The following is a 20,944-nucleotide window of genomic DNA, read 5'->3' on the forward strand; positions in this document are numbered from 1 at the left end:
CCTTCTTCACCAGCGGCTCGCTTAATCACTAGAATGATTCCACACTCATTTCTGTTCCGATACGAAATAGCAGTGCCTTTGTTATCTACACCTACATCGATACTCTGCAAATCACATTTTACTGCCTGGCAGAGGGTTCATCGAACCACCTTCACAATAATTCTCTCTTATTCCACTCTCGAATAGCGGGCGGAGAAAACGAACACCTATATCATGCCGTGAGAGCTCTGATTTTCCTTATTTTATTATGGTGATCCTTTCTCCTTACGTAGGTCACCGTCAACAAAATATTTTCGCATTCGGAAAAGCAAGTTGGTGATTGAAATTTCCTGAGAAGATTACGTCGCAGCGAAAAACGCCTTTTGTTTTAATGGTGTCCATCCAGTGACATTCTTTCTCCTATTTCGCGATAACATAAAATGTGCTGCTCTTCGTTGAACATTCTGGATGTAATCTGTTAATCGTATCCGGTACGGATTCCTGACCGCGCAGCAGTACTTCAAAAGAGGACGGACAAGCGTATTGAAGACAGTCTGTTTAGTAGATCTTTTCCATTTTCTCAAGTGTTCTACCAATAAAGCGCAGTCTTTGGCTTGCCTTACCCACAAGATTTTCTAGTGTTCGTTCCAATTTAAATTGTTCATAACTGTATTTTCTAGGTATTTAGTTGAATATACGGCCGTTAGATTACACTGTTTTTTTGTGTAGTGTAATCGTACTTTAACGGATTCCTTTTAGCACTCATGTGGATGACGCTCAAACTTTTCATTATTTAGGTTCAGTTGCCAGTTTTCGCACAAAGTACGATGCAATGCATACACGCATGTCCGAACAAACATTTAGTAGTACTTCTTAATAACACAGGCACTGCTGTTTCGTTTAAGTGGTTCAAATGGCTCTAAGCACTATGGGACTTAACGCCGGAGGTCATCAGTACCCTAGACTTAGAACTACTTAACCCTAACTAACCTAAGGACATCACACACATCCATGCCCGAGGCAGGATTCGAGCCTGTGACCGTAGTAGCAGCGCGGTTCCGGACTGAAGCGACAAGAACCGCTTGGCCACAGCGGCTTTCGGTTTTCTACAGACATGTTCTTTATGGGCGGAAATATACGCAGCGGAAGAGTGCAGGTTGTGGTTTGTGGATGACGACATACAGAAGTTTGGGTCTGGCCGTGATTCGTGCACGGATAGCCGAAGCGCTTAAGGCGACCGCTCGTCTAAAGCGGGAAATCCGCGTACGATTCCCTGTGCAGCACAAATTTTCACTGTCGTCATTCCAATATACAGCCTGCCAGCAACGCCACCAGGCGGGATTCAATCCCGTGGTAGGCACTGGTCAAAATATTTTGGCTCAGATTAAGTACGTCACCGGTGTTTATTTGTCTACAACTTCTCAATGGATAAGCAGGCACAGCTTCTAGAAAAGAGAAAAGCCAAATCATCTGCCCACGATCAACGTCGCTTTAATGCTAATACGGACGTATTAGTAAAAACCAAGTCCGCCCCATTAGCTGAACGGTCAGCGCGTTGGATTGCCATGCACGGGGGCCCAGAATCGATTCCTGGCTGGGGAAGGAGATTTTCTTCCCTCAGGGACTGGGTGTTTTGCTGTCCTCATCATCATTTCATCCCCATTGTAGACGCGCAGGTCGACCAATGTGGTGTCGCACTCAATAAGACCTGCACTTGGCTCCCGAACTTCCCGACTGGGAACTCCCGGTCACCGACGCCATACGTTCTTTTCCAGTAACGACCATCCATTCAATAGTCCCGCAACCCGTGGCGCCCGAACACAGCAGTTCAATTTTAAGATGGCCAACACCGTTGATGTCTGCAGGTTTACATCTGCTCTCTCATTATGCTAGAAGGCGAGAGTTAGTGGTATTAAATAGCCAGACCCATCGTGGAGAAATAAAATCATCTCTTACGCAGTCTATGGGGAGAGGAACTGCATAGTAATTACACATTTTTCAGTAGCAACGAATTAGAGAAAAAGCTATTAACAAGAAGAGGAAGTAATGATCTTCCCGAAAGAGAATGACGGAGTACACTTAGCTTTTCTGAAAGATCAGTTTCGTCATCGAAGATCTTAACACCTAGCAACGGAGATGTACTGTGATTCAACAATTAATGACGCAAGCAAATACAAATTAACAGTGATTCATTCAGAGAAAGGATACGGATGAAAAACTTTTAAATGCATATGTTAAAACGTGTACCAAATACGACTGTCATCAGGCTTTCGTTCAATACGATCATTACTTTGACTCCTTTCAAAACCAAGCGCCCATGAGGCGCTAACTTTTCTCGTAAATTCTTTGCTAGACTTGAAATCTAATTGTGTCCACTTAAAAGGACGGAGCCTTTATATAATTAGTACCTACGTTACTACTTCGTCGCACTTTATCGAAGGAATTGCTGTCCAATAGCACATGCTGCATCTTGTCCGTTGAATACCTGTTGTGACCACATTGTTTCTTCACTTTCTTTGCAGTAGAAATTCTAATCCCACTCCATGGGTACTATGTTATTCCTTACAACATGTGCACATTATCGAGTTAATTTTATTAGTTTGGAAGCAAGTTCCACCAATGTCTCCACTGAACGGCGACTGTTTCCCCCTTTGCATCGTCCGTAATTGAAATGATTTTTTTGCCATGTGCTTGAGTGCGAAACATTTTCTGCGGTCACTTTACTTGCTTATACCGCGAGGTAAACGTGCCTTTATTTATACGGGATGAGTCAGGAGGAAAGGTACATGCTTTAAGGGCTGACAGTATAAGTGATTCTGAACAAAGAACTTCATATGGACACATGACATATTCCGAATGGTTTCCGAGATAGAACACATTTAATGCACATTGTTATTTATTTTCTGTATTATTCAAACATTGTCATTGTTTATAACGTACCATAGTAATGTGGAGGAAGTCGAGACGAACACATTCATACAGGACGCCTGTAGTATATCTAGTCAAGAAAGTAACTCAAATTGACCTTCAAAAACCACCCAAGCTGTAGCGAATGGACGTCCCACCAAAATTTTCAATATTCTTGCGCTCTCTTCGCGCAAAGTGTTAGTCCTAGATAAAAACTGAATGGGACCTTTTTGTAGAAAAGTAAATGAACTTTAACTGTGTACTGCGACAAGTTTTTGCTGTAAGGTGCGGTTTTCTAGTCATTCAAGGAAAATTTACAAAAGTGGTTAAATGTGTTCTATCTCGGAAACCGTTCGGAATACAGCATATGTCCATATGAAGTTTTTCAGAATCACTAATACTATCATCCCTCCAAGTATGTACCTTTCCTCCCTTCTCGCCCTGTATATCCGTCACGAGAGATATGGTGCCTCCTCTCCTTTCAAAGATACGCTATCTGATCAAAAGTATCCGAGCACCCCCAAAAACAAACGTTTTTCATATTAGGTGCGTTTTGCTGCCACCTACTGCCATGTACTCCATATTAGTGACCTCAGTAGTCATTAGACATCGTGAGAGAGCGAAATGGGGCGCTCCGCGGAACTCACGGATTTCGAACCTGGTCTGGTGACTGGGTGACACTTGTGTAATACGTCTGTACGCGAGTTTTCCACACTCCTAAAAATCCCTATGTTCACTGTTTCCGATGTGATAGAGAAGTGGAAACGTGAAAGGACACGTACAGAACAAAAGCGTACAGGCCGCCCTCGTCTGTTGACTGACAGACCGCCGACAGTTGAACAGGGTCGTAATGTGACATCTATCCAGATCATCACACAGGAATTCCAAACTGCATCAGGATCCACTGCAAGTGCCGGCCGGAGTGGCCGTGCGGTTCTAGGCGCGCTACAGTCCGGAACCGGGCGACCGCTACGGTTGCAGATTCGAATCCTGCCTCGAGCACGGATGTGTGTGATAGCCTCAGGTTAGTTAGGTTTAATTAGTTCTCAGTTCTAAGCGACTGATGACCTCAGAAGTTAAGTCGCATAGTGCTCAGAGCCATTTGAACCATTTTCCACTGCAAGTACTATGACAGTTGGGCGGGAGGTGAGAAAACTTGGATTTCATGGTCGAGCGGGTGCTCATAAGCCACACATCACGGGCAGACCCCTGTGGCCGAGCGGTTCTAGGCGCTTCAGTCCGGAACCGCACTGCTGCTACGGTCGCAGGTTCGAATCCTGCGTCGGGCATGGATTTGTGTGATGTCCTTAGGTTAGTTAGGTTTAAGTAGTTCTAAGTTCTAGGGGACTGATGACCTCAGATGCTAAGTCCCATAGTGCTTAGAGCCATTTTTTTTTTCATGAAGGGGGCTTAAACCTCTTGTTGTTTTGCGTGGCTTCATCACAGCAAGGACCTACACTGATGTTTTAGCCGGCCGCGGTGGTCTCGCGGTTCTAGGCGCGCAGTCCGGAACCGTGCAACTGCTACGGTCGCAAGTTCGAATCCTGCCTCGGGCATTGATGTGTGTGATGTCCTTAGGTTAGTTAGGTTTAAGTAGTTCTAAGTTCTAGGGGACTGATAACCACAGCAGTTGAGTCCCATAGTGCTCAGAGCCACTGATGTTTTATGCTCTTTCTTGCTTCACACTGTTGAAGAGCAATTCGGCGATGGCGATTGCATCTTTCAACACGATCGAGCACGTGTTCATAACGCACGAGCTGTGGCGGAATGGTTACAAGACAATAACTCTGTAATGAACTGGCCTGCAAAGAGACCTGACATGAATCCTACAGAACACCTTTGAGATGTTTGGGAACCCCGACTTCGTGCCAGGCCTCACCGTCCGAAATAGATACCTATCCTCAGTGCAGTTGTCTGTGAAGAATGGGCTGCCATTCCCCAAGAAACCTCCCAGCACCTGACTGAACATATTCCTCCGAGAGTTCAAGCTGTCATCAAGGCTACGGGTAGGCCAACACCATACTGAATTCCACCATTACCAATGGAGGGCGCCACGAACTTTCAAGTAATTTTCAGCCCGGTGTCCGGATACTTTTGGTCACGTAGTTTATACTTCCGCATTCTCTAACTCACCGATAGATGTTTCTGTTGTTAAACTATCGTCGTGATTGCGGCTGAAAGTCTAGTAGGCGAATTAAAGCAGCAGCTTATTATATGTTCCGCTGGTTTATACATTGCAAATTTGGAAACTACTGTTGTCTTTTCTTTCTCTGAAAATGAGTACTTCCAAATTCATACTCGTTATTTACATAGTGATATGTATTACAGAAAAGTAATTATGGAGAAGATTCCCAACTGCTACATAAATCTGTTGGTTATGTGAAGTACGTTCTAATTTCAGAGAAAACTTTATATTCACTGTCAGCAAAGGTAACTTCTTCCTATGCATTTGAAAGTAACAGGAACTAGAAGAAGAAACACCGGCAGTAACATTCCTACACCAGTACCAGAATATACACACCTCAAAAGAAGTTCGCTTCACCTCGGTTCCGAGAGTTCCGGAACCTACAGAAAATTAGAACAGAGATAAACATCATTTCCGACCTTTTCACTGCTCATGAAAACCACTCATTGCATGTTGTACCATCATACAGCGAGACCTTCAGAGGTGGTGGTCTAGACTGCAGTACACACCGGTACCTATAATACCCAGTAGCATGTCCTCTTGCATTGATGCATGCCTGCATTAATAATGGCATACTGTCCACAAGTTCATCAAGGCACTGTTGGTCTACATTGTCCCACTCCTCAACGGGGATTCGGCGTGGATCACTCAGAGTGATTGGTGGGCACGTCGTTCATAAACAGCCCTTCTCAATCTATCCCAGGCATGTTCGATAGGCTTCATGTCTGGAGAACATGCTGGCCATGCTAGTCAAGCTATGTCGTTATCCTGAAGGAAGTCATTCACAAGATGTGCACGATGGGGGCACGAATTGTTGTCCATGAAGACTAATGCCTCGCCAAAACGCTGCCGATATGGTTACACTATCGGTCGGAGGATGGCATTCACGTATTGTACAACCATTACGGCGCCTTTCATGACCACCAGCGGAGTACGTAGGCCCCACATAATGCCATCCCAAAACAGCAGGGACCCTCCACCTTGCTGCACTCGCTGTACTGTGTGTCTAAGGTTTTCGGCCTGACTGGGTTGCCGCCAAGCACGTTTTCGACGATTGTCTAGTTGAAGGCATATGGGACACTCATCGATGAAGAGAACGTGATGCCAATCCTGAGTGGTCCATACGCTATGTTGTTGGGCCCATCTGTACCGCGCTGCATGGTGTCGTGGTTGCAAAGATGGACCTTGTCGTGAACGTCGGGATTGAAGTTTCACACCATGCAGCCAATTGCGTACAATTTCAGTCGTAACACGACGACCTGTGGCTGCACGAAAAGCATTATTCAACATGGTGGCGTTGCTGTCAGGGTTCCTCCGAGAGAATCCGTAGGTAGCGGTCATCCACTGCAGTAGTAGCCCATGGGCGGCCTGAGCCAGGCATGTCATTGACACATCCTGTCTCTCTGTATCTCCTCCTTGTCGGAACTACATCGCTTTTGTTCACTCCAACACGCCTGGACATTTCCCTTGTTGACAGCCCTTCCTGGCACAAAGTAACAATGCGGACACGATCGAACCGCGGTATTTAAAGTCTAGGCATGGTTGAACTACAGACAACACGAGCCGTGGTGGAATGACTGGAACTGATCGGCTGTCGGACACTCATCCGTGTAATAGGGTCTGCTCATGCATGGTTGTTTCATCTTTGGGCGGGTTTAGTGACATCTCTTAACAGTCAAAGGGACTGTGTCTGTTATACAATATCCACAGTCAACGTCTACCTTCAGGGGATCTGTTAACCAGGGTGATGCAAAACTTTTTTTTGATTTGTGTATTTCGTCTGCAAATGTATTTTAATTGAAAATGTTCTTGTATGGAAAAGAAGTTTTCTAGGACAACTAGCTTGTAAATTTTCCTTTGTACTTTTGTAGACAGCTGAGACTATGTTACCTTTTAATTATTTTTCACGTGTGTCAGTCTTTTCTACGTTTTTTATTTCAGTGGTAGTTTGTTTTATCAGATAATCATTTTCGTGCTTCAAGCTTAATCAGTACATTATTGACAAAGACAACTCACTCCTGAGAGACCGCTCTCATATGTACGTGACATGGACTACTACAGAATATATTTCTATTAAATTATAAGAAAAGTCCCCGAATCTTTCAGAAACGCGAAGATGAATAATACAAATTTCTGCAGCTAGCGGGACGCGAATCACAGTTTTCGAATTCGGTACTCCACGTCTACACCCACTACATGTACCAATTACGACTTTGTTCTGTATCACAGAACACCTGAAATCTTTAAATGCCAGTAACTAATTACCTGGCATTTAACTGCAATAATCTGTACCTTTTCGAGAGATTCTCAATGTGTTAGTGTTTTGGAGAAGCATATATTCGTAAGACGCAATTTAAGACAGAATGTAGAACAAACCATATACATGCTTGGCGAAATATAATAAGGCGTCTGCCCGGTGCTTCAAAGTACGAGGGCTATTCGGAAAGTATGGTCCGATCGGTCACGAAATGGAAACCGCAGAGAAAATAAAAAAAAATGGTTTATTTACAACAGTTAGCGGCACCTACTAGCTACCCACCAACATACTCCCCTCTCCGACATAGAAATTTGTAATAGCGTTGTATCAAGTTTCAAACATCACGTCAAACGAGGGGCACTCCAAAAGAAATGCACACTATTTTTGTGAAAATACAGTTTTCATTCTGCATGTGTGAAAGTTTTACAGTGTCTAGATACATCCTTCCCGCTTGTTTTCAAGCTTAGATCAACCTGTTCCCGTGAGTGGCACCGTCACAGCATGTCTTCAAGATGGTTGCTACACTTGTCGTTCGTCAGAAGCAACATGGTGTCATAGAAATCCTGTGCTGTGAAAACGAGACAGTGGGAAACATCCACAAGAGGATGAAAAAGGTGTATGGAGATGCTGCAGTCGATCACAGTACAGTTAGTTGGTGGGCAAGCAGGCACGGCAATATTGAGGATTGTCATCGCAGCGGCAGGCCTCGTACTGCACACACTCCAGACAATGTGCAGAGAGTTAACGAATTGGTGACTGCTGACAGACGTATCACAGTAAACGAATTGTCACGCTACGTTTGGATAGGGGAAAGTAGTGTTTGCAGAATACTGAAAGTGTTGGCGTTAAGAAAGGTATGCGCCGGAAGGGTTCCCAGGATGTTGACAGTGGCTCACAAAGAAACAAGAAAAACGGTATGCAGTGAACTTTTGGAACAGTACGATAATGGTGGAGATGAATTTCTTGAAAGAACTGTGACCGGTGATGAAACATGGCTCCATCATTTTTCACCGAGCGGTGCTAGGCGCTTCAGTCTGGAACCGCGCGACCGCTAAGGTCGCAGTTTCGAATCCTGCCTCGGGCATGGATGTTAGTGATGTCCTTAGGTAAGTTAGGTTTAAGTAGTTCTACGTTCTAGGGGACTGATGACCTTAGAAGTTAAGTCCCATAGTGCTCAGAGCCATTTGAACCATTTTTGAATCGTGTTCGACCACATCGTCAAAAGCAGAATGTTTTGCTGTTGCACGGCCTCATGTCAGTCAAAAAACCATGGAAGCGATCACAAAACCCGGATGGACAACACTGAAACAGCCGCCTTACAGTCCTGACCTGGCTCCATGTGACTATCATCTCTTTGGGAAACTGAAAAACTCTCTTCGTGGAACAAGGTTTGAAGATGATGACTCCCTTGTGCATGCTACCAAACAGTGGCTCCAACAGGTTGGTTCAGAATTTTACCATGTGGGTATACAGGCGCTGGTTCGAAGATAGAATAAAAGATCGATTCAAAAAAGGTGTTCATCTCTTTTAGAGTGACCCTTGTAGAAGTCAGCCGCTTATGCTTTCCTCCAAATCTCTACGCTGGTCCACAGCTCGTTGTCTATGCCAATATGATGATGTCATATCCAGGGCTCACGTGAGCATAGATGAAATTCAAGTGGAGACAGTTACGGGCTGTATAGTGAGTGATCAAACACCTACTATGGAAAACGCTGCGGGAGCATCTTCATTGACCCTGCAGAATGCGGCCGAGAATTGCTATGAAGAAGGAAATGCATGACATAGTATGAAGGCTTTCACGACCGGATGACATATCTTCTGGTAAACCTTCCGAGTTGGCAAGACTCACCGGAGGAGAAACACTCCTCTGAAGATGTCCAGCGCAACTCTGGACGAAACGTTAGGAGCTGAAGTGTTTCATGGAGTACAACCTTACATCCCGGAAGGTTTAGCAGAAGAAATGCATGACAGTTATGTTATACGGGCTGTATGACATCAGGCGAAATCTCTCACCAGGTCCTTAAACTTGCCGGGGCACTCTTTGTTTTCGAGGCATCCTTCTCGCTCACTGTGCCCAATGAAGTGAAAAAAATGACGTGGCGCGATCGACGGGCATGTCAGAGACACTCTTCAACACATCTACGCAAAGCGTCATCGGATTTTCACTGTGTTTTCCATTTCGTTCCCAAAGGGATCTTACTTTCCGAATATCCCTCGTATATTTCCGAATGAAGCAGCGCCACAGCACCTCTCGTAACGTATATGTAAATCAAGGCCCGTCTAGGCAACAACGGGAGCTACTTCGAAATGAAACTGATTCTGCTACTCCCGGAACTACAGTTTGCTTTGTCTATTTACACCTAAGACAATTAAGATTATACAGAGGTCGTGATCGAATTAATGCCTATTTGTGTTCAGGCGCAGTCAACACTGAGATAAAGCAGATCGAACACACACTATTTCTCTCATTTTTACAATGTCGTCCTGTTTATCGCGGTATTATTTAATAATGTCATGGACTCCCAAACATTTGAGTCACTGCTATATTGCCAGTCATCTACACTACTGGCCATTAAAATTGCTACACCACGAAGATGACGTGCTACACACGCGAAATTTAACCGAAGGAAGAAGATGCTGTTATATGAAAATGATTAGCTTTTCAGAGCCCTCACACAAGGTTGACGCCGGTGGCGACACCTACAACGTGCTGACATGAAGAAAGTTTCCAACTGATTTCTCATACACAAACAGCAGTTGACCGGCGTTACCTGTGAAACGTTGTTGTGATGCCTCGTGTAAGGAGGAGAAATGCGTGCCATCACGTTTCCGACTTTGATAAAGGTCGGATCATAGTCTATTGCGATTGCGGTTTATCGTATCGCGACATTGCTGCTCGCGTTGGTCGAGATCCAATGACTGTTAGCAGAATATGGAATCGGTGGGTTCAGGAGGGTAATACGGAACGCTCTGCTGGATACCAACGGCCTCCTATCACTAGCAGTCGAGATGACAAGCGACTTACCCGCATGGCTATAACGGATCGTGCAGCCACGTCTCGATCCCTGAGTCAACAGACGGGGACGTTTGGAAGACGACAACCATCTGCACGAACAGTTCGACGACGTTTGTAGCAGCATGGACTATCAGCTCGAAGACCATGCTGCGGCTACCCTTGACGCTGCATCACACGCAGGAGCGCCTGCGATGGTGTACTAAACGACAAACCTGGGTGCACGAATGGCATAACGTCATGTTTTCAGATGAATCCAGGTTCTGTTTATAGCATCATGAAGGCCGCATCCGTGTTTGGCGACATTGCGGTGAACGCACATTGGAAGCGTGTATTCGTCATCGCCATAGTGGCTTACCACCCGGCATGATGGTATGGGGCGCCATTGGCTACACGTCTCGGTCACCTCTTGTTCGCATTGACTGCACTTTGAACAGTGGACGTTACATTTCAGATGCGTTACGACTCATGGCTCTACCCTCCGTTCGATTCCTGCGAAACCCTACATTTCAGCAGGATAATGCACGACCGCATGTGGCAGGTCCTGTACGGGCCTCTCTGGACGCAGAAAGTGTTCGACTGCTGCCTGGCCAGCACATTCTCCAGGTCTCTCACCAACTGAAAACGTCTGATCAATGGTGGCCGAGCAACTGGATCGTCAGAATATGATAGTCACTACTCTTGATGGACTGTGGTACCGTGTTGAAACTGAATGGGCAGCTGTACCTGTACACGCCATCCAAGCTCTGTTTGACTCAATTCCCAGGCGTATCAAGTCCGTTATTGCGGCCATAGGTGGTTGTTTTGAGTACTGATGTCGCAGGATCTATGCACCCAAATTGTGTGAAAATTTAATCACTTGTCAGTTCTAGTATAATATATTTGTCCAATTAGTAGCTGTTTATCATCTGCATTTCTTCTTGGTGTAGCAATTTTAATGGCCAGTAGTGTATGTTTAGGTGGTCAGCTTCATGCGTAGAAATCATCAACACAGCACAGAAAAATCCACTTTTAAGTGATTCTTGTTAACTATGTAGAGAATAAAGTAGTGCTGGAACTTTTTTCATACAGACTAAAATGTATCTGCCCGGCACTGGTCACGAAAAGTGCCATGAAATGTACGCAGAAAGCTGATAGAAGCTGATACATCTGCAAAGAAACAACACGCGCTTCCCAGTACGAAGAAAAAGAGAGTATTCAACGCTCGTGGCTTAACCTGTTTGCCGACTGATTAACAGTTTAAAGAAGCATAACAAAGCAGCCCTCCACGTGCAGGTACAAGTCATCACCTCGAATAGGTATCTTGACGAAACTTCGAACGCTGTCTGCCTTGCGCCAGCTCACCATAAACGTTTTTATCAACGGAGGAGATGCTCCTTGTTGGTGTTGAACATGGGACTACGTGCCATATCGCCAAACAACTCTCTGGGACTTTCTGTACAGCTGACTGTCAGAAAGTCTTGCAGAGCTGATGAGGCGGTTGTTTATGTTCGAATCCGGGCCTGCGTTTCAAAGCAATACATATTTCAGCATAACGTTCGTTCCCAAATAAGGTTTGTAGCTTTGAAATCATAGCAAAATTTTTGTCACCCTAACGCTTACTAAAAGTTGAAGCTTATTTTACGAGGATTTTCCGACCCGTTAGGACATTAAACCAGATTATGTACATGAGTACCATGAAGCAATGCTGCAAATCCCAGTAACGATCGATTCTCAACCTGAGCGTGGTTTTTATACACTTTTAAATATCTACTTCGTCATACACAGAGCCAATTTAATATCCTCTGTTTCAGAAGATAGCCTTTGTGATTGACCCGCTACTGTGGCAATCATCAAAGACAGGGAGACGCCACATTAAACCGGCCACAACTGGGAGCAGCTATCAGCTACAGAAATGCGAGAAAAATGGAAGAAAATAGAAATTCATTATCCACAGTGACCCTGATTTCGACAATATGTGGTTCATCCAAGAAGGAGCTCGACCCCATCGAAGCAGGAGAGTGTTTGATGACCTGGAGGAGCACTTTGGGGATCGCATTCTCGTTCTGGGGTACCCACAGGTCACTGGCATGGGCCTCGATTGACCGCCATATTCTCCGGATCTGAACACATGCGACTCCTTTTTATGGGGCTATATTAAGAACAAGACGTACAGCAATAACCCCAAAACCATTGCTGAGCTGAAAACAGTCACTCAGGAGGTCACCGACAGCATCGATGTTCCGACACATCTGAGGGTCATGCAGAATTCCGCTATTCGTCTGCGCCACATCATCGCCAATGATGGCAGGCATATCGAACATGTCATAACCTAAATGCGAATAACTGTAGTGACGTTTACATGTTGAGTAAAGAGTGTGCACGCCGTAGTTTGTAACTAATTTACGTTTTTTTTATATAGTTCAACAATTGTCATTCTGTATAAACAATTACATATTAAGATTTTCCTGAAAATATTTTGTTTTGAAGTATACCCGCTACAACGTATATAAAATAGGAGTTTGATATTCGACATTAAAAGACTCTTCGTTTTTTGGCGGGTCCCATCCCAGATGCGGGCGTACAATGCTGTTCAGAATATTTAACCTCATTTAAACGCAATCGCAATTAGTTTCTACATTTGGTAATAGAGAAAAGTGTCTGCAAGATGGGTGCCACGGCAGCTGACTCCTGAAACGAGAAAACGACGTGTTGGTGCCTGTGAAGAACTTCTTCGGCGCTTTGAACGAGAAGGTGATGGCTTCCTTGCAAGAATCGTTACTGGGGACGAGACCTGAATTCACTTCCACCAACCGCAAATGAAGAGAGCGAGCAAGGAATGGCACCATTCCTCACCACCAAAACCAAAGAAGTTTCGAAGAGAACCATCAGCAGGGAAGGTTATGCTGATTCTCTTTTGGGACGTGAAAGGAGTCATTTTGGAGCATTACATGAGTAGAGAGACCACTGTCACCAGTGCATCATACACAGATCTCCTAAAAAATCATCTGCGGCCTGCAATCAAATCAAAGCGACGTAGATTGCTGTCAGCAGGTGTCCTTTTGCAACATGACAATGCAAGGCCTCACACTGCCCGTACAACAGTTGCAACAATCACAGACCTGCATTCTGAGTGTCTTCCTCATCCACCATATTAACCAGACCTTGCCCCAAGTGATTTCCATATGTTTGGACCACTCAAAGACGTAATAGGAGGAAAGAAGTTCCGTTCTGATGAATAGGTACGCGACGCAGTGCATGAGTGGTTGAGCGAACTACCAAAAGAATTTTTTTTAAAGGAATTTATGCACTTTGTAAACGCTGGAGGACTTGCATTGAGCTTGGGGGAGATAATGTTGAAAACTGATACAGCTTTGTACCACTTCTGCACAATAAATAATATTTAAAAAAATATTTAAGGTTTTCATTTGACTCACCCTCTTACAAAACGCAATACCAAATGTTGCCCATGTTGTCCTGGCCTACCTCGATACAGAGGATGTTCGACTGTTGCCATAGCCAGCATGTTCTCCAGATTTCTCTCCTATTGAACACTTCTGGTCACTGATAGGTTAGCGACTGCCATGTGACCACTCGCCAGCCAACAGGGTTGAAAAACTCTGGCATAGCACTAGAGCAGCATGGAATGGCGTATACGTATCTGTCATCCGAGCTCATACTAAATTTCGCAACCCGTACACCCCCAAATCAACAGGGTTGAAAAACTCTGGCATAGCACTAGAGCAGCATGGAATGGCGTATACGTATCTGTCATCCGAGCTCATACTAAATTTCGCAACCCGTACACCCCCAAATCGCCTAAATCTTTAATAATATATTCTTCCTCCGAGTTCAAAATTTCAAGTACCTGCGTTCCATACTGGTTAATACAAGTGAAGTGATGAAGGAGTGCATCAACAAATAATACACGCCTGTCGCACGTTGCTTAGTCTGAAACAACTGATTCAAGTTACGACTGATATCACAGAAGAATAAGATCCAGCTGTACATGACACTAGCACAGTCAGAACTCTTATATGGTAGTGAAACCTGGGCGACATCAGCAACAACCCAAGAAGCAATCTGTGGTAAGGTCTTATGGGACCAAACTGCTGAGGTCGTCAGTCCCTAAGCTTACGCACTACTTAATCTAACTTAAACTAACTTACACTATGGACAACACACACAACCATGCCCGAGAGAGGACTCCGACGGAGGTAGCCACGCGGACCGTGACAAGACACCCTAGACCGCGCGGCCAAGCAATCTGAGCCTTCGAGACAAAGGTACTTCGAAAGATCTACGGACACCTCTACAATAGTACAGAAGGCAAATGGGAACGAAGAAGAAAAGAAGACTTGTACCACACATTGGCTTAATATAAGGGCGCGAGAGGTTACAGTGGTTTGGCCACATCCTTCGAGTTGACAGATCCCACTCATACCGAGTCCTCCATTCTCGACCTGCTAGAAAACGCCCAAGGGGACGTCTGAGGACTCTATGGCAGGATCGAGTATTAACAGTCCTTAAACAAGCCGAGCCGACGGCGGTGGAAGACGAAGCTAGAGACTAGCAACGATGGACTAGCATCTGCAGTAGATATCTTCTCTGTTGTGTCTGACAGACTTTTTTTATTGTGCTTTTCGTAACGTATTCGTTTGTAACTTTTTTACAGTGTTTTTTTTCTCCTTTTGCAATGTGGCTATTTCTTTTGTTTTTCTGCTGTAAGCGTTAGACGCCCGTTAATGCAATAAATGATCATGGTGACAGTGATGGTGATGATTATTCCTAGTATCTGTAGACGCACAACAAATAAAATTTCATTTGTAATTCTTCCTGGTGTTGCAGGTTTTAATGGTTAGCAGTGTATAAGCGAGAAGAAGTGTGGACTGTATACACAAAAAATATTTGTCGGCAGAACAATGCATCAGCCCAGAGAGACGTGTTTTAGCAATTGGAAAATTGGGGTTTGAATTGCGAACTGTCAGAATATCCACCACCTTCACCAGATTTCGCACCTTACAGCTTCCACTTATTTCAACACGTAAAGAATTTTGCATCCGGAAATAGTTTGGAGTCAATGAGGAGATTATGGCAGCCGCTGATTGGTATTTGTAGAGCTTCGGAATCGCACTTCAGAAGCATATCTAACAAGTAATAAAACAACGCTGAAGACGTCTTCACCTAAACAGGGGAGTAAGTCGTAAACTAGGAGCATCTTGACCTATAAACCAGTCTTCCGCTCCCGGGCCGACGGACCGAGAAAGTTTAATATGTCCCTGTATAGCCTCATGCTACATCTTTTTTTTTGGTAGCTCAGAGAATAAACTAAATTCGCTGTGCCCGACTATATCAGATACTTTACACCACGTGCTTCCAGTACATCATTTGTTTCCATTTCTGCATGTTCCCAGTAGGTGGCAGCATCTGCTTAAAGAAAGCTGTTTATCGTAGTGACAGCGTGTCTTCGAGAAATAAAGGTAATTTCTCTTTTTTTTTAGTAATTTTAGGCTAGAATGTGTTTTAACATGCAGTAATATACTAGTATACCCTACACTATTGAATAAGTGATTGTTACTTCATCACAATGATACAGCGATGTTCCACTCGGTAGCGACCTATACTTCACATTCCAGTGGCATTGTTCTCAAAAGTTTTAGGTGCTTAATATTCACTTTCCTGATTCTGCCGAGTCACACTAATTTTTTAAAATTTATTATTTTATCGTCTTTTGTCCCAGAAGAATGCATTGACCACCAACAAAAACCGTGTTTAGGAATGAGGAGAAAAAGAGAGTAGAAGCTCCAGACGCAGTGGTGATGCTGCAGACAGCAGGACAATCCATAGCTTGCGCAATGCACCAGCAAACGGCCGGCTCACGGCCGGCGTGCTCTACTCAATTTATCGGCCAAGAGGACCAATTGACGGAGCTGACATTCTGGTGCGTCTCCTTTCTCGGAATGTTCGTTAAGAAGTTTCCTTCTAGAAATCTGCTTTCGGAAAAAAAATCCTCAGGAAATTATTCAACGTATGATTCGCAATCTTAAGAAACACGGGTTTCTTAGAAAATGGCGGTAAAAGTAAATTTGTATCCACATATTAACAAAAAAAAATAAAAATAAAACAGTAGCGTGTAGTACTACACAGAAAACATGTACGAATTAGACTTCAGAACTAAGTTCGATTAAACGTTGTCCAAAGAGCGATAGAACTGACAAAACAAAATAATCCTAACACGTGGGAAGCAACGATCTAAATCTACGTTTGGTTATGTATTTGATACTTCACGTGTCAAGTAGTAGAGCCGGTGCGCACTGGATGCGTTGTTCTATTTATTTCTCAGGCTTAAGGAACATCACTAAACTACTCCTAAATATCACATCACTGTTTTATGTAAGGCGAGTAGCGGTTTCCAAATATTTCAGGATACACCCAAGGAGAAAAGTAAACCTACGGAACGCTGAAAACATGTCAAGTTTAGCGCGACAATCGGAAACTATAATTCCATCGAGCATGGCCCTTGTCAGCCTACCGCAAAGATGTTATGTAATATGTGAAGCGCTTTAAAGTTTCAGCATAAAGCTACGGATTCACGTAAGCATGCACTTTGGTAATGGTAGATGTAAACCTGTTGGGAAGAGGACCTTGAAACTAATTATTTTAAGTTCACTGAGACGATACACTGAGGTGAACATCCAGCCTCACAGGATAACATAGTTCTTGTATCATGTTATCTACTGTTCATAAGCCCAGTTGCTATACGTAATGGTTTTCATAAACGGGCGACTGTAAAAATTATCAATCTGATTTTATCAACGAAAACCGGAAATTTCGAAACTTTACGTAAAGCCGTTGTGGAAGATTCTTTTGGGGGGGGGGGGGAGGGGGGTCTTACGCTCGATTCATAGTACCTCGTCTTCGAAATAGGGAATGAATTTTTCTCTGATGGAAATTCATAGTGTAAATTTTCGAAACTCTTGCAAATTTTAAAGTGTATCACAGATTTACCCATGGTTACGTCACAAGCACATGAAGGCCATTATGAACAGGATGAAAGTGAACAATACGATAATGTTGCTCAAGCAAAACTACAGCCCCTAGGGCATCCATATGCTGCCTGTAATCCAGTACTCATTATTTTGTCTACTGCAGAGGTTCAATGGCTCTGAGCACTATGCGGCTTAACTTCTGAGGTCATCAGTCGCCTAGAACTGAGAACTAATTAAACCTAACTAACCTAAGGACATCACACACATCCATGCCCGAGGCAGGATTCGAACCTGCGACCGTAGTGGTCGCGGGGTCGCGCGGTTCCAGACTGTAGCGCCTAGAACCGCACGGCCAACTATCCTGAAATTCAAGTTATGTTAATATAGCAACAACCAGTTGCATGTCTAGGAAGAATTTTATTTCTAGCAAGCAAAATTGATATCGGGCATTTCTTGAATTACTTCCGATGGTTACATTAATGTGACGCAGCCGGCACTTCAGTTTGCCTCCTATATTTGTTACCAGCAGCTTAGGAAGAAACTTTATTCACAGTATGGCTGAACCCTGTCATCGCAATTTCGCATACTGATAGGTTAATGTATCGTGTTGTACAACCGAAGTGTGTCCATGACATACAAAAAATAAATAAATAAAACCCATAATAAGATAAACAAGAAATGCTCAACATCGTTCACGGTTTCAAGAAATAAATTTCTTCCAACACTGATTACTGTCATCCAAACAAACCTGTATTATAGTGCACATCATCACGAACGCAACAAATGATCACCACAGGTACAACTAACACTGAACTGAAAATAGAGCGCCCTACAAAATGTACTTATCTAAAACAGCAAAGGTGTGAACACACTGTCACTGACTCTGCCACCGATGATGAACATTTCACTATCGCAAAGCAAATTAAGAAACACAAACACAAGGTACCACGTGACTTCAGTATTTCGCCGTCGTCAACACTGTAAACAATGCGGAGGATCATACCAAAAATTTAGAGATTCGTGTTGAAAAGCAGCGGTAAAGTCCTTTCCGTAGACGCGTTGTGGCTGTCTTCTACTGCGGCTGAGTCCCGAGAACGAAGACGGAAGAAAGGAACAGTCGCACCCGCACCAGCAGAGGCAGACTTTGCACCTCCTGTCTGAACAGCCGCGAGCAGACTGCGAGGGCCCCGGACACGTGAGGCGGCGGACGAGCAAGATTGCAGTTATCTGGTTAGCGCGAACGTTGCCGAAACGCGTCTGGGCGCGCCAGCGCTGCAGCAGCTGTCGCGCGCCTTGTTAATAAACTTGTTTACTTGTCGCTCAACGAGAGATTGCTTCACTGCGCGGATCACTAGCTCCACGCAATTCGGCCGTTCTTGAAGTACAGCGCGCTTCTGGCGGTAGGCACGGAAACCCGGCTCGGACCCAAAGGCTGGGTGTGTTATTCCGCTTCCTTCCGACATAGCAGTCTTAAAATTTTTATAACACTGTAAGCTACACTGAGGTGATACACGTTACAGGATACCTCCTAATATCGTGTCGGACCTCGTTTTGGCCGGCGCAGTGCAGGAACTCAACGTGGCACGAACTCGGCAAGTCGTTGCAAGTCCCCTGTAGAAATATTGAGCCATGCTGCCTCTATAACCGCCCGTAATTGCGAAAGTGTTGCCGGTGCAGAATTTTTTGCACGAACTGATCTCCCGATTATGACCTATAAATGTTCGATGAGATTCATGAAGGACGATCTGGGTGGCCAAATTATTCGCTCGAATTGTCCAGAATCAATCGCGAACAATTGTGGTCTTCCATCGTTGTTTGAAAACAAGAAGTCCATGGACATGCAGAGAAATGCAGGAAGATCTGCAGCGGATAGGCACTTGGTGCAGGGAGTGGCAACTGACCCTTAACACAGACAAATGTAATGTATTGCGAATACATAGAAAGAAGGATCCTTTATTGTATGATTATATGATAGCGGAACAAACACTGGCAGCAGTTACTTCTGTAAAATATCAGGGAGTATGCGTACGGAACGATTTGAAGTGGAATGATCATATAAAATTAATTGTTGGTAAGGCGGGTGCCAGGTTGAGATTCATTGGGAGAGTCCTTAGAAAATGTAGTCCTTTCTCTGCCCCGTGATGACTGGGTGTTGTGTGTTGTCCTTAGGTTAGTTAGGTTTAAGTAGTTCTAAGTCCTAGGGGACTGATGACCATAGCTGTTAAGTCCCATAGTACTCAGAGCCATTTATTTTTATAAATGTAGTCCATCAACAAAGGAGGTGACTTACAAAACACTCGCTCGACCTATACTTGAGTATTGCTCATCAGTGTGGGATCCGTACCAGGTCGGTTTGACAGAGGAGACAGAGATCCAAAGAAGAGCGGCGCGTTTCGTCACAGGGTTATTTGGTAAGCGTGATAGCGTTAAGGAGATGTTTAGCAAACTCAAGTGGCAGACTCAGCAAGAGAGGCGCTCCGCATCGCGGCGTAGCTTGCTGTCCAGGTTTCAAGAGGTTGCGTTTCTGGATGAGGTATCGAATATATAGCTTCCACCTGCATATAGCTCCCGAGGAGATCACGAATGTAAATTTAGGGAGATTCGAGCGCGCACGGAGGCTTTCCGGCAGTCGTTCTTCCCGCGAACCATACGCGACTGGAACAGGAAAGGGAGGTAATGACAGTGGCACGTAAAGTGCCCTCCGCCACACACCGTTGGGTGGCTTGCGGAGTATAAATGTAGACTCAGATGTAGATTGCTGCACATAGTCTCCAAGTAGCCGAACATATCCGTTTCAAATCAATGATCGGTTCAGATGGACCAGAGGAACCAGTCCACCCCATGTAAACACAGCCAACACAGCTTGCACAGTACCTTGTTGACAATTTGGGTCCATGGCTTCGTGGGGCATGCGCCACACTCGAACCCTACCATGAGCTTTTACCAACAGAAATCGGTACTCGTCTGACCAGGCCAAGGTTTTGCAGTCGTCTAGCGTCCAACCGATATGATCAACAACCCAGGAGAGACACTACAGAAGATGTCGTTCTGTTAACAAAGACACGTCGGTCGTCTGCTGCCAAAGACCATCCTAAAGGATACGTTCGTCGTACGTCCCACATTGATTTCTGCGCTTATTTCAAGCAGTGTTGCTTGTCTGTTAGCACTGACTGCTCCACGCAAAGGCCGCTGTTCTCGGTCGTCGGCCATGCATTGTCCTTGGTGAGAGGCAATGCCTGAAATTTGGTATTCTCGGCACACTATTGACACAATGGATCTCGGAGTATTGAATTCCTGAACGATTTCCGAAATGGAATGGCTCATGCGTGTAGCTCCAACTACCATTCGGCGTTAATTCCCGTCGTGTGGTCATAATCACGCCGGAAATCATTTTACATGAATCACCCGCGTACAAATGGCAGCTCCACCAATGCATTGCCCTTTTATACGTTGTTTACGCGATACTACCGCCATCTTTATATGTGCATATCGATATCACATGACTTATGTCACCTTATTGTATTACGTTCATAAACAGACGATAAGGCTGACTACCTCTACGATCGGCATTGAGTCATAGGAATCCGTCAAAATCGCAAGAAAAGTTTTAAGCGTCTATTATTTACCTGTGCGCA

General features: G+C 44.6%; 1 protein-coding gene across 6 annotated transcripts in view; it reads right to left on the reverse strand.

Moving 5' to 3' along the window:
- Nucleotides 1-20,944, reverse strand: part of LOC126299478 (transcription factor CP2) — a 793,232-nt gene that overhangs the window by 493,041 nt on the left and 279,247 nt on the right. Inside the window, exon 1 of one of the 6 annotated variants that reach the window (XM_049991413.1) lies at nucleotides 18,313-18,568. The exons of 4 other annotated variants lie outside the window; for them this stretch is intronic. The gene's annotated coding sequence lies outside the window, so the exon portion shown is untranslated. Of the gene's footprint in view, nucleotides 1-18,312; nucleotides 18,569-20,944 lie in introns of those variants that run through there. One more of the 6 variants, XM_049991415.1, reaches the window with a different exon arrangement.

The sequence above is a fragment of the Schistocerca gregaria genome, chromosome X (genome assembly GCF_023897955.1).
Source record: "Schistocerca gregaria isolate iqSchGreg1 chromosome X, iqSchGreg1.2, whole genome shotgun sequence".
Classification (NCBI taxonomy): Eukaryota; Metazoa; Arthropoda; class Insecta; order Orthoptera; family Acrididae; genus Schistocerca; species Schistocerca gregaria.